This window comes from Leucopleurus acutus (genome assembly GCF_964270905.1).
Source record: "Leucopleurus acutus genome assembly, chromosome: 8".
Classification (NCBI taxonomy): domain Eukaryota; kingdom Metazoa; phylum Chordata; class Mammalia; order Artiodactyla; family Delphinidae; genus Leucopleurus; species Leucopleurus acutus.
Genome location: NC_139151.1, coordinates 51,566,183 through 51,576,253, shown reverse-complemented (window position 1 = coordinate 51,576,253; position 10,071 = coordinate 51,566,183). Strand labels below are relative to the sequence as shown.

Below are 10,071 nucleotides of genomic sequence, written 5' to 3'. Positions count from 1 at the left end.
CTTCCCTTGCAATTAGGTATTTCCATATAAATAAGTTCTAGCCAGTGAAATGCAAGGTTCCTCTCAAGCCTGGTCCATAATAGTGTCTCGTATATAATCCTCCTGTTCTTTTCCCATTTTTTTGCCGGCTGAAACAGAGGCTTCCAGGGAAATCTTGGGAATCACAAATTGAAGATGACAGAGACCCAAGGTGCAAGGAGTCTAGGTCCCCCGATACTGCTTGGAGGAGAACTGCCCAGCTAAGAACACCCTCTTCCCTGAGCAAGAAACAGACAACCTTTTTATTAAGCCTGCATTACCTTAATTAATATAAGTTTTTAGCACAATTCTCAGCACAGAGTATGCACTCAATAACTGTTCTCCTTCTTCCCCTTGTCAGCACATATTAATTCAATTCATGGACTAAAACCTGGGCAGACTCTGGAAATAATCTCTGAAACTGCCCAACTGTAATTGTAGCTTTCTAGTCTACCCATTTGTTTACATGTTTGTTTTTCACTACCGTCTCTGCTAACCTTTGAGCAGCTTAAAAATAGATAGCTTTATTTATTGTTCTAACTCTATTGCTTTGCTCTAGATGCCTAGTCAATGTTTCTTGAATGAAAGAAAAAAAAATATTGGGCACACCAGACCAGGACCAGACAAGAAAGTACAACTAAGTCCTGGGTACGTAAACCACAGTGGTTCAAAATTCAGATTCTTTTAGTCAAAAAGCCCAAATTTTGTTGCTAGAGCCCTGAGTCAACTCATTAGCTGAGGTTCCTGTACCTCTCGGAATTTCATTTCCTCATCCGTAAACTAAGGATAATAACAGTACTCATAAAACTAGCTATGGCTACTGTGTTATTACTGTTATCATTACTAGGCAGGTAATTTGTGGCATTAAGTCATTAAGATATCAGAGAAGGTACACCATTCTTCAAAAGTTCCTTGAAGTGATAAGGATCTGTCTCGCAGATAATACCACTTCCTTTAAAAGAACAAAATTCTCAAACAGGGCATCACTAAGCAAGTACTCATCCCTGGCCCAAAACAGTGTTTGTTAATATCACAGTGACTCTTATATATCTAGGAAACATCTTTACTTTTTGAAATTTCAAGCAAATCAAACTCATGCCTGAACTTAAAAGAACAGTAACCAAAAAGAAAGGAAAAAAAAAAAAAAAAGCAAGTGAAATAAGTGAGAAGCAATTTTTAACTGAATTGGACTGCAGAAGAATAAAACAGGTATATGTGACATAATCACTGCTTGCTGCGGAATTAACATTGGCAATGCTAGCACAATTTGACATCTAAATAAAGATATTGGAAGAAGAAAAAAAGTGACATTTCAAAAGATTGAACTATGTGATTAGGCAGTGTAAGAGTTGTTTAAATATTAACTTTACAAATCATTTAGAAAGCATTTAACAAAAAAAACAGTTGGAGATTGAAAAACTAAAATGCTTAGATGAAGACAAACTACGTGATTTTTAAAAGAGTATAAATCCTTAGAGATTATGGAAAAGACAATTCTGTAGATATTACCTCTGCTTGTTACTCTTTTTTTAGTTCTTAAAAAAAACACAAAAACTAGTTAAAATGAGCATGCAGCCCCAAAGCCCTTGTATGCAGTCTCCACTCAGTGTGCATTTTTATTTCCTCCATTCTACAAATTAGAAAAGCTGTTCAGGATAAAAAAGGAATGATAGACGCTTGATTAGGAGGAAGTCGTCCTATAGAGGAAGTAGAAAAGAATGGAGTTTCAAGATTCCCGAGTATCAGAGCTGGAAGAGAACTTACTCCAAACACAGGTGATTTCAAATCCTAGCTCTACCACATACTGATCATAGATTATTTCATCTCACAAAGCCTCAGTTTCCTCATCCATAAAAGTGTGTTACTAATATATAACAGATTTGGTATACAGAAATTTCCATAAGTATTCTTGTCTTTTTTACTCCAATTCTGAAAGGCCTCCCTTGTCCTTGTCCAAGATCAAACAGCAAGTTAGTGGCAGACACAAGATTAAAAGCCCCATATCTCAAAGATCAGCCCAGTGCTATTTTCTCTTTACCAAGTGTCAATTGGACTCAACTTTCTCTAATTATTTCCCGAATGCACTGTGTTAAATGTTGACAGATAACCCCCAATACATTCTAATCTCTTATGAATTCATTTAGTAACAAGTAATTATAAAGCATCTGCTATGTGTCAGGCACATTCTAATTACTGGCGATAGACTGGATATCAGTGGAGACGCTGCCTGACCTTGCAGAACCCATGGCCTGTCCCAGGGCAGGAGTGAGAGGACAGAAGACAGATAACAAACAAATAAATAAGACAATATTGGATGGTGATAAGTTCTAGTTAGACGATCAAAATAGAATGCTTCAATAGAAAGTTGGCTCTGTTAGATAGGGATTTGAAGAAAGGCCTCTCTGGGGAGATCATATTTAATCTGCGATCTGAACTACATGATGAAGTTAGCCATGCAGAAGAAACTAGTATGGAGCTGATATAGCAGGAATAAGTTTGGCATGTTCAAGAAACAGGGAGAGGTCGAGCAGAGTGAACAGAGAAGGGAGGATAGTACCAGATAATGTCAAATTGTTGGCCAAATACAACGCTTCAGAATCCAGGTGTTTCTAATCCAAGGCAAGAGTTTGGATTTCATTCTATGTGCTGTAAGAAACCATTGGAAGATCTTAGCTGGGAGAACTATCCTAATCAGATTTAGATATACATTAAAAAGAGAAAGAAAGCCTGAAGGAGTGGTTCCTGGGCAGCAAGAAGAGGAAGATGAGAGAAAGTGAGAGAGAGAGAGAGAGAGCGCACGGGGTATCCAACAACCTCTTTTTCTTCTTTTTTTTTTTAACTGGGGTATAGCTGTTTTACAATGTTGTGTTAGTTTCTACTGTACAGTAAAATGAAGTAGAGTTTCCTGTGCTATACAGCAGGTTCTTATTAGTTATCTGTTTTATACATAGTGTACAGCCTCTTAGCCTGTCATAATATATTTTTTACAGTGTCAAACTTTTAGCAAATTTTAGACATTTTCTCAAAAATCAAAGCAAAATAACAACAAATAAACCCTGGACATTAGTCCAATTCTAAAACAAGGACAAACAGAGCAAAATTTTACTGAAGGCACTGGGAGGCAGAGAAGCAGGAGTAACTACTTTTTTTTTTTTTTTTTTTTTTTTTTGCGGTACGCGGGCCTCTCACTGTTGTGGCCTCTCCCGTTGCGGAGCACAGGCTCCGGACGCGCAGGCTCAGCGGCCATGGCTCACGGGCCCAGCCACTCCGCGGCATGTGGGATCTTCCCGGACCAGCGCACAAACCCGTGTCCCCTGCATCGGCAGGCGGACTCTCAACCATTGCGCCACCAGGGAAGACCTAGGAGTAGCTACTTTTTGAAACACAAAATCCAAGCAGCTTTGAAAATCTCCTTTCAACATGCCAACTCTTCCATAGCTTCTCATCCTCCATGGCGGTCTCACGTGTTCCCTTTCTCTCTGTCTCTGCACATACCTCTCGATCTTGCCCCTGCTCATAGCACTGCAGAAATGTTTTCTTCCTCTCCCTGCCCTTGGACCTCTCCTTAGGGCCTTCTCTCTCTTTCTTACGCAGATCACTTTGGTCCTAACTGAGATCCCAAACGGAGCTTCAACCAAGTTTGAACCCAGGGACACAAAGTTTCTTCTTTGGGAGAAGAAGGGATTCCCCTGTTTTAGTAAGTTCAAAGATGTAACTGCTACGGCTTCCCTGGTGGCGCAGTGGTTGAGAGTCCGCCTGCCGATGCAGGGGACGTGGGTTCGTGCCCCGGTCCGGGAAGATCGCACATGCCGCGGAGCAGCTGGGCCCGTGAGCCATGGCCGCTAAGCCTGCACGTCCGGAGCCTGTGCTCCGCAACGGGAGAGGCCACAACAGTGGGAGGCCCACGTACCGCAAAAAAAAAAAAAAAAAAAAAAAGGAACTGCTAGATCTGGGCAAGTTGTGATTGACTAGTAATAGTAATTTAAATAAATGGAGGAGGGATCATACATGCATGAACTCAATGTACCCTGATGCTTGGCAGCATTATAAGTTTGCCCCCAGGAGTCTGTACCCTATATAATTCTCTTCCCCTGAGTGTGGATGGGACTTGTGATTATGATGGGATGTCTCTTTTGTGATTAGGTTACATTATATGGCAAAAGTGAAGGGATTTTGCAGACGTAATTACAGTCGTTTGAGTTCATCAAAAGGAGATTATCCTGGGTGGGCCTGACCTAACCAGGTGAACTGTGTAATAGAGAATTTAGGCCTTGTATGAAGGGATAAATTTAAAACAAGGGAGATCGTCCTGTTTGACTTGAAGAAGTGAGCTTCCCTTGAGGTGTGTGGCCCGGATGTTGGGACTGAGCGCAGCCCCAGGCTGACAGCAAGCAAGAAAATGGGGTCCTCAGTCCTACAAACTCAAGCAGCTAAAGTTGCCAACAGCCACATGATCTTGGAAGGGAACTCTGAGCTCCAGAGAGGAATGCAACCCAGCCAAGCCTTGTTTGCAGCCTAGTGAGATCCTGGCCCAAGGACTCAGCCTCAATCTCTGCCTGGGCTCCTGACCCACGGAAACTGTGGGATAATAAATGTATGCTGTTTTTAAATTGCTCAATCTGTGGTAATTTGTTGTGCAGCAGTAGAAAACTGATCCAATCGTGGATAACATTCCTAGATCCATTTCATTAGCTTATTCTGTTGTTATTTTACTTTCATCTCTATCTTAGCATTTTTTACACTTACTATTATTGGTTTAGTCTATCCACCTGATGGCCTATTACAATCATTTTTTTAACTGGCTTTTCTAAGCATTATCGAACATTCATTCATTTCCCAAAGCCATGTCTTTTCATCCAGATTTTTATTTACTTTATATCCTTCTTTTAAAATTCTACTTATCCTTCTATGTATAGATTAAAGGCCACTTTCACTATGAAGTCTCATCTGATTACAGTTATGCCCACTTATTCCAAACTCCTTGAACACTTTCTTTGTGCATCTTTATGTTTGCTTTGTCTTATAGTTATTTGATTGTTTCCCATCTTCTTGGATAACAGAAGCCATATTTTTTCACTAGCACCAAACACAGTCAAGCTTCATTATTTGCATATTCCACATTTTCAAATTAATTTGTAACTTCAAAACCAATACTCATAGCACTTTCACAGGCATTCAGGGACATGCACATGTGCAGGACAACAAAAAATTGCATTGCCTGACGCACATGTTGCCAGCCAAGGTGGAATAAGGCAATCCTTTACTTTCCTGTTTCAGCTCTCATATTGGAAAAAAGTGATTATTTTGCAGGCTATTTAGTGTCACATTTTTTGCACTGTTGTGCTTTTTTTTGTGATTTTGCTGTTTAAAATCGCTCCCAAGCATAGTGCTGAAGTGTTCTTTAGTGTTCCTAAGTGCAAGAAGGCTGTTATGTGCCTTATGGAGAAAATACATGTTGTAGGTAAGTTTCACTCAGGCATTAGTTATAGTGTTGTTAGCCATGAGCTTGATGTTAATAAATCAACAATATACGCTTAATAAGGTCTTTAAACAGAGACACACATAATATAAAGTTACATATTGATCAGTGGACAAAAATGTGGTGACCAGATGCTCATAGGAACCTATCCTTATGTCTCTCCTAGGAGCAATGATTCTGTATTCACTAATTCAGTGTGGCGGCAACTTCTCAAAACAAAAACACTGCAAATGATGAGAATCGACTGTGCTTACAACATTTTTTTCACTCCTCCCTAAGAATTCCCAAATGTGCCCTGTTTTCTCATATAACTGTTTTACCTATCCATCCATTCATCAATCTGACTATCCATCAAATATTTATTTATTCCTTTCTTTCTGCCAGACACTTCTTGAGACTGAAGATGCAAGGACAAACGAGAGATAATACCCTTGTTTTCAGGAATCTCACAGTTGAGCAGCGAGTAATACAGAATGCTAAATTGTATAGTACAGAAGATACAGCACTTATGGAAGTTCACAAGTGGAAAACCAAACTTAGACTAGGACATCAGGGTCTTCTGGAAAAATAATGAATTAAAAAAATAATTTAGTGAAGAATGGTGGCAGAAGGAAGGGTGGGTAAAAGTTCCTGAAGTGTGAGTGAACTTGGCACAAGTTAAGAATTGAAAGAATTCTGGTATAGCTCGAGAGTGGTAATTCAGAAAGAGAGAGTGATATGGGATACTTATTACTTATATTTAAAGAACATGGTATACTTTGTAACATACTTCACCTCTGCATAGAAAATGCTCATTAAAAGTGATTGTAAAAAATAAAAAAATAAAAAATACATAATGGCATGAAGAATGAAATGAATTTTATACAACAATCTGAGAGGTACAATTTTCAAATATACTTGTTCAAAATCAGTAGCAGTTAGTTTTTAAGGTATATATTTATATGCCATTAGTTAAATGAGATATTCCTATGGTAAATGTAAAACTCTTGAAAGGTTAAAAATCAAAACAAAACAAATAAGCCACCCAACAACCTGACAAAACATTTATATAGTATTTTATGTAATAGGATAACTCAATTTAAGGAGTGTCTTGCCAATACTCATTAATTTTCCATCATTGAGGTAAATTAATTCACTATCAATATAGCTTTTCAAAGCACATAATCCTCTGGTGGTCTATAAAACATTAATATATATGGACAGGGTTATCGTATCATGAAACAATCATTTTCATTTAAAATTCCAGAGTTGATGAGCTTTGATTCCTGCTGCTTCCACCAAAATGATCATAATAGGCCATTTCTTTTTCTCTGGAATTCTCATAAAACAGTTGTGTTTATCCAGTGTTAAGACTGTTGTCTTAAGTTTTTTTCAATTTTAATTTTTTCATATGCTAATACATTTCAGCCAGGTTAAATATCTTTCAAAGTGGATAGATTAGTCTTGTTTCTAAACATGTGGGATATTAACTCTTTGCATCCATATTTTTTTAAGCCCATGTGTATCAAGAGACCTTCCTGTGACACTCATATCATCTAGCCTATGACCACAGCTCTTTGTGAAATTAAATTACTATTACAATTTTCATCACTGGCACTAAAACTGCTATAAACTAAACATGTGTAGTTATTTCACTGAGTATATTGAAGCATGTATCCTACCTGAGAGGATATATGAATATCTATAATGAAGGATATGGATGGAAGGAAGGAAAGAAGGAAGGAAGGGAGGGAGGAAGGGAGGAAGGGAGGGAGGGAGGGAGGGAGGGAGGGAGGGAGAAAGGAAGGTACGAAGTTAGGAAGATACCTTATTCAAAGACTACTACTTCTTGATTTTTCCTGAATCTCCAAGGAAATTTAATGCATGTTTTGTAATTTAAGTAGATATGAAAGAAAGCATACATAATTAAATAAATTATTGAATGTATGTTATATCACACTGCTTTACTTGGCAGAGAATGAGGAAGATTAGTATTTTCTACTGTGTTCCATGGCATAGTAATTTTACAGGGAGTTAATGGATCTTGCTGGAAAAAAGAGGGAAAGCGCCCTTTAAAGGACAGGAAGATCATTCATATAAGTGCTGAGCTGGGGAAGAAAGATTGGCCTTTGCAAGCTGTTGACCACAACCTAAAATATGAATGATCCTCCCTCAGTGCCATTTTGTGGCAGCGAGACCTGCAAATAAAGGGGAGAGCCGGGGCTGTGGCGGGAGGAGGAGCGCGGGGGCCGGCGGCAGCGGGGTCGGGCGGGCGGCCCGGGCAGCGAGCGGGTAGCGCGGGGTCAGCCTATGTGACTGGGCGGCGCCGGCGTGGCCTCCGTCAGGAGAGGATTCAAGATGACCAACGAGGAACCTCTTCCTAAAAAGGTTCGACTGAGTGAAACAGACTCCAAAGTATGGCACGAGATGAATTAATTCTCAGGTGGAAACAATATGAAGCACATGTGCAAGCTTTGGAGGGCAGGTACGCAGATCTTAACTCTAATGATGTAACTGGCTTAAGGGAATCTGAAGAAAAACGAAAGCAGCAACAGCAAGAGTCTGCACGCAGGGAAAACACTCTTGTAATGCGACTAGCAACCAAGGAGCAAGATCTGCAAGAGTGTACTTCTCAAATCCAGTACCTCAAGCAAGTCCAGTGCCTAGCGTTGCCCAACTGAGATCAACAATAGTAGACCCAGCGATCAACTTGTTTTTCCTAAAAATGAAAGGTGAACTGGAACAGACTAAAGGCAAACTGGAACAAGCCCAAAATGAACTGAGGGCCTGGAAGTTTACGCCTGATAGGTAAACAAGTCATACTCCCCGGTCAAGACTTCCCTGACAGTCCCACTACGAGAAAGCTGTGGTGGGACAGCCAAGGACTCGTTTCCACACCAAGACTCAGACTTTTTGAGCCAAAAGGCCACATTCTTATACTATCCAGCTTGTAATGGTTAATGTAAAACGTACCAGATGAACCTTGTGTTTCAGCTTTTTTCTCTTCCCCCTCCCCTTGCTTCAGAGGCCTGATGGCGTCGGACTATTCTGAAGAAGTGGCCACCTCCGAAAAATTCCCCTTCTGGGACATGTAGACACTTGAGAAGTGCTTCTGTTTGAAGAAAATAGAGGGAGAAACAGAAGTCTTAAGTCTGTGGCGCACTGTGTCTTCAGACAGTTTGGAGGAATGAAAACCTAGAGATTTAAAATCATGAACTGAACATGTAAAATTCCAGTAAATGTAAAGATGGAATATGCATCGCTCTTAACCGTGAGCATAGTGACTTAGAGACACTGTATATCAGTTTTGCCAATAAGACTGTGGACTTCATGATTGTTGTTGAACTTCTGGGTCAAACTCAAATGAGGTGAATTTTGCCTTTAAAGGGTTTATTTGCTAAGAACCAACTTAATAGTCATGAGAGAATCAAATAATAGATGTCAGTACAAGTAGTTCATACATTTAACCATTTAGTTTGGGGCTCCATATTACTTGATTGAGCCTTAAATCAATGTGGTTTTACTCAATGGTTTGTTCTTTGAATAGTTGCTAATACTGTAGATAATCTTATTGAGGAATGTACAAATAATGAAGGTGTGGTATCAAACTTCAGGTCTAAACTGTTTGAAGCATTATAAACATTCATTTCACAACTAGATTGTATAAGGATATTAGCTGTGATGAGACTCACTGCTGTATTTTTTTCAGTAGTGCAATTTATTAAATCCCCATTCCATTCAACAGGCAAAAAATATAATAATAATAAAAATAAAATATGAGTGAAAACAATAAGGAAAAAAGAGTTAGTTTCCACCTATTATGACAAGAGTCAAAAAGAATGATACTATTCAGAATTGCATGAGGGGGAAGTGATTTGAAGAAATAATTAGTGAATTACATAAAAAACAATGGGCCTTAATGTTTACCACTGCATTTTTATAATAATGTATTTTATAATACAGCAAGTTAAGAAATAACCTAACATGAAATACTTGAATGCCAGTTCCATACAGTGATATGTTAAAATGGAAAAACATGAAGGTGATAAAAAGATTATGGAAGAATAGGCATTATAGAATACATTATTAAATGTGAAAAAGTATAGCACAGTATTAAATATATGACTATTTTAGGAATATATTAATAAGTTGAGAAAGATAAGGATAAAATACTAACAGTATTATTTCTGGATGGATAAATGGCTTACTAATACTAATGACTCTATTCTCACCTCCTCAAATGACTTTTTTTTTTTTTTTTTTTTTTTGCTGGGAAGTGTCTGGAATAGAGAGGTGTTCCCTTATTATAGTTAAGGATGAGCTTCCATAGGTTTTTCCAGCAGGAGAGGAAATTTATAAGGACTGCTACAAATTCAACCTTCAAAATCAGCTTCTAAACTATTTGTGGAAGGGTTCACTTAGGCATGCCAATTACCCATCACAGGTCTAATTGTCCATTTGCATGCACAATTTAGAAAGGCACAGTTGAAATTTAGTCCCAGGCTCTCCAACACTAATTTTCTCCCTTGAAACTGACATTTCAAAGAACATCAGGTAGCTAAAACCCCAGATTTGTTATTTATTTCAACAGGAAG

At 38.7% G+C, this 10,071-nt stretch overlaps 1 pseudogene across 1 annotated transcript; it reads left to right on the top strand.

Moving 5' to 3' along the window:
- Positions 1-7,710: 7,710 nt before the first annotated feature.
- Positions 7,711-8,288, top strand: LOC309965133 (pre-mRNA-splicing regulator WTAP-like; annotated as a pseudogene). Its single transcript has one exon. The product of its transcript is annotated as a pre-mRNA-splicing regulator WTAP-like (transcript).
- The last annotated feature ends 1,783 nt before the right edge of the window (positions 8,289-10,071 follow it).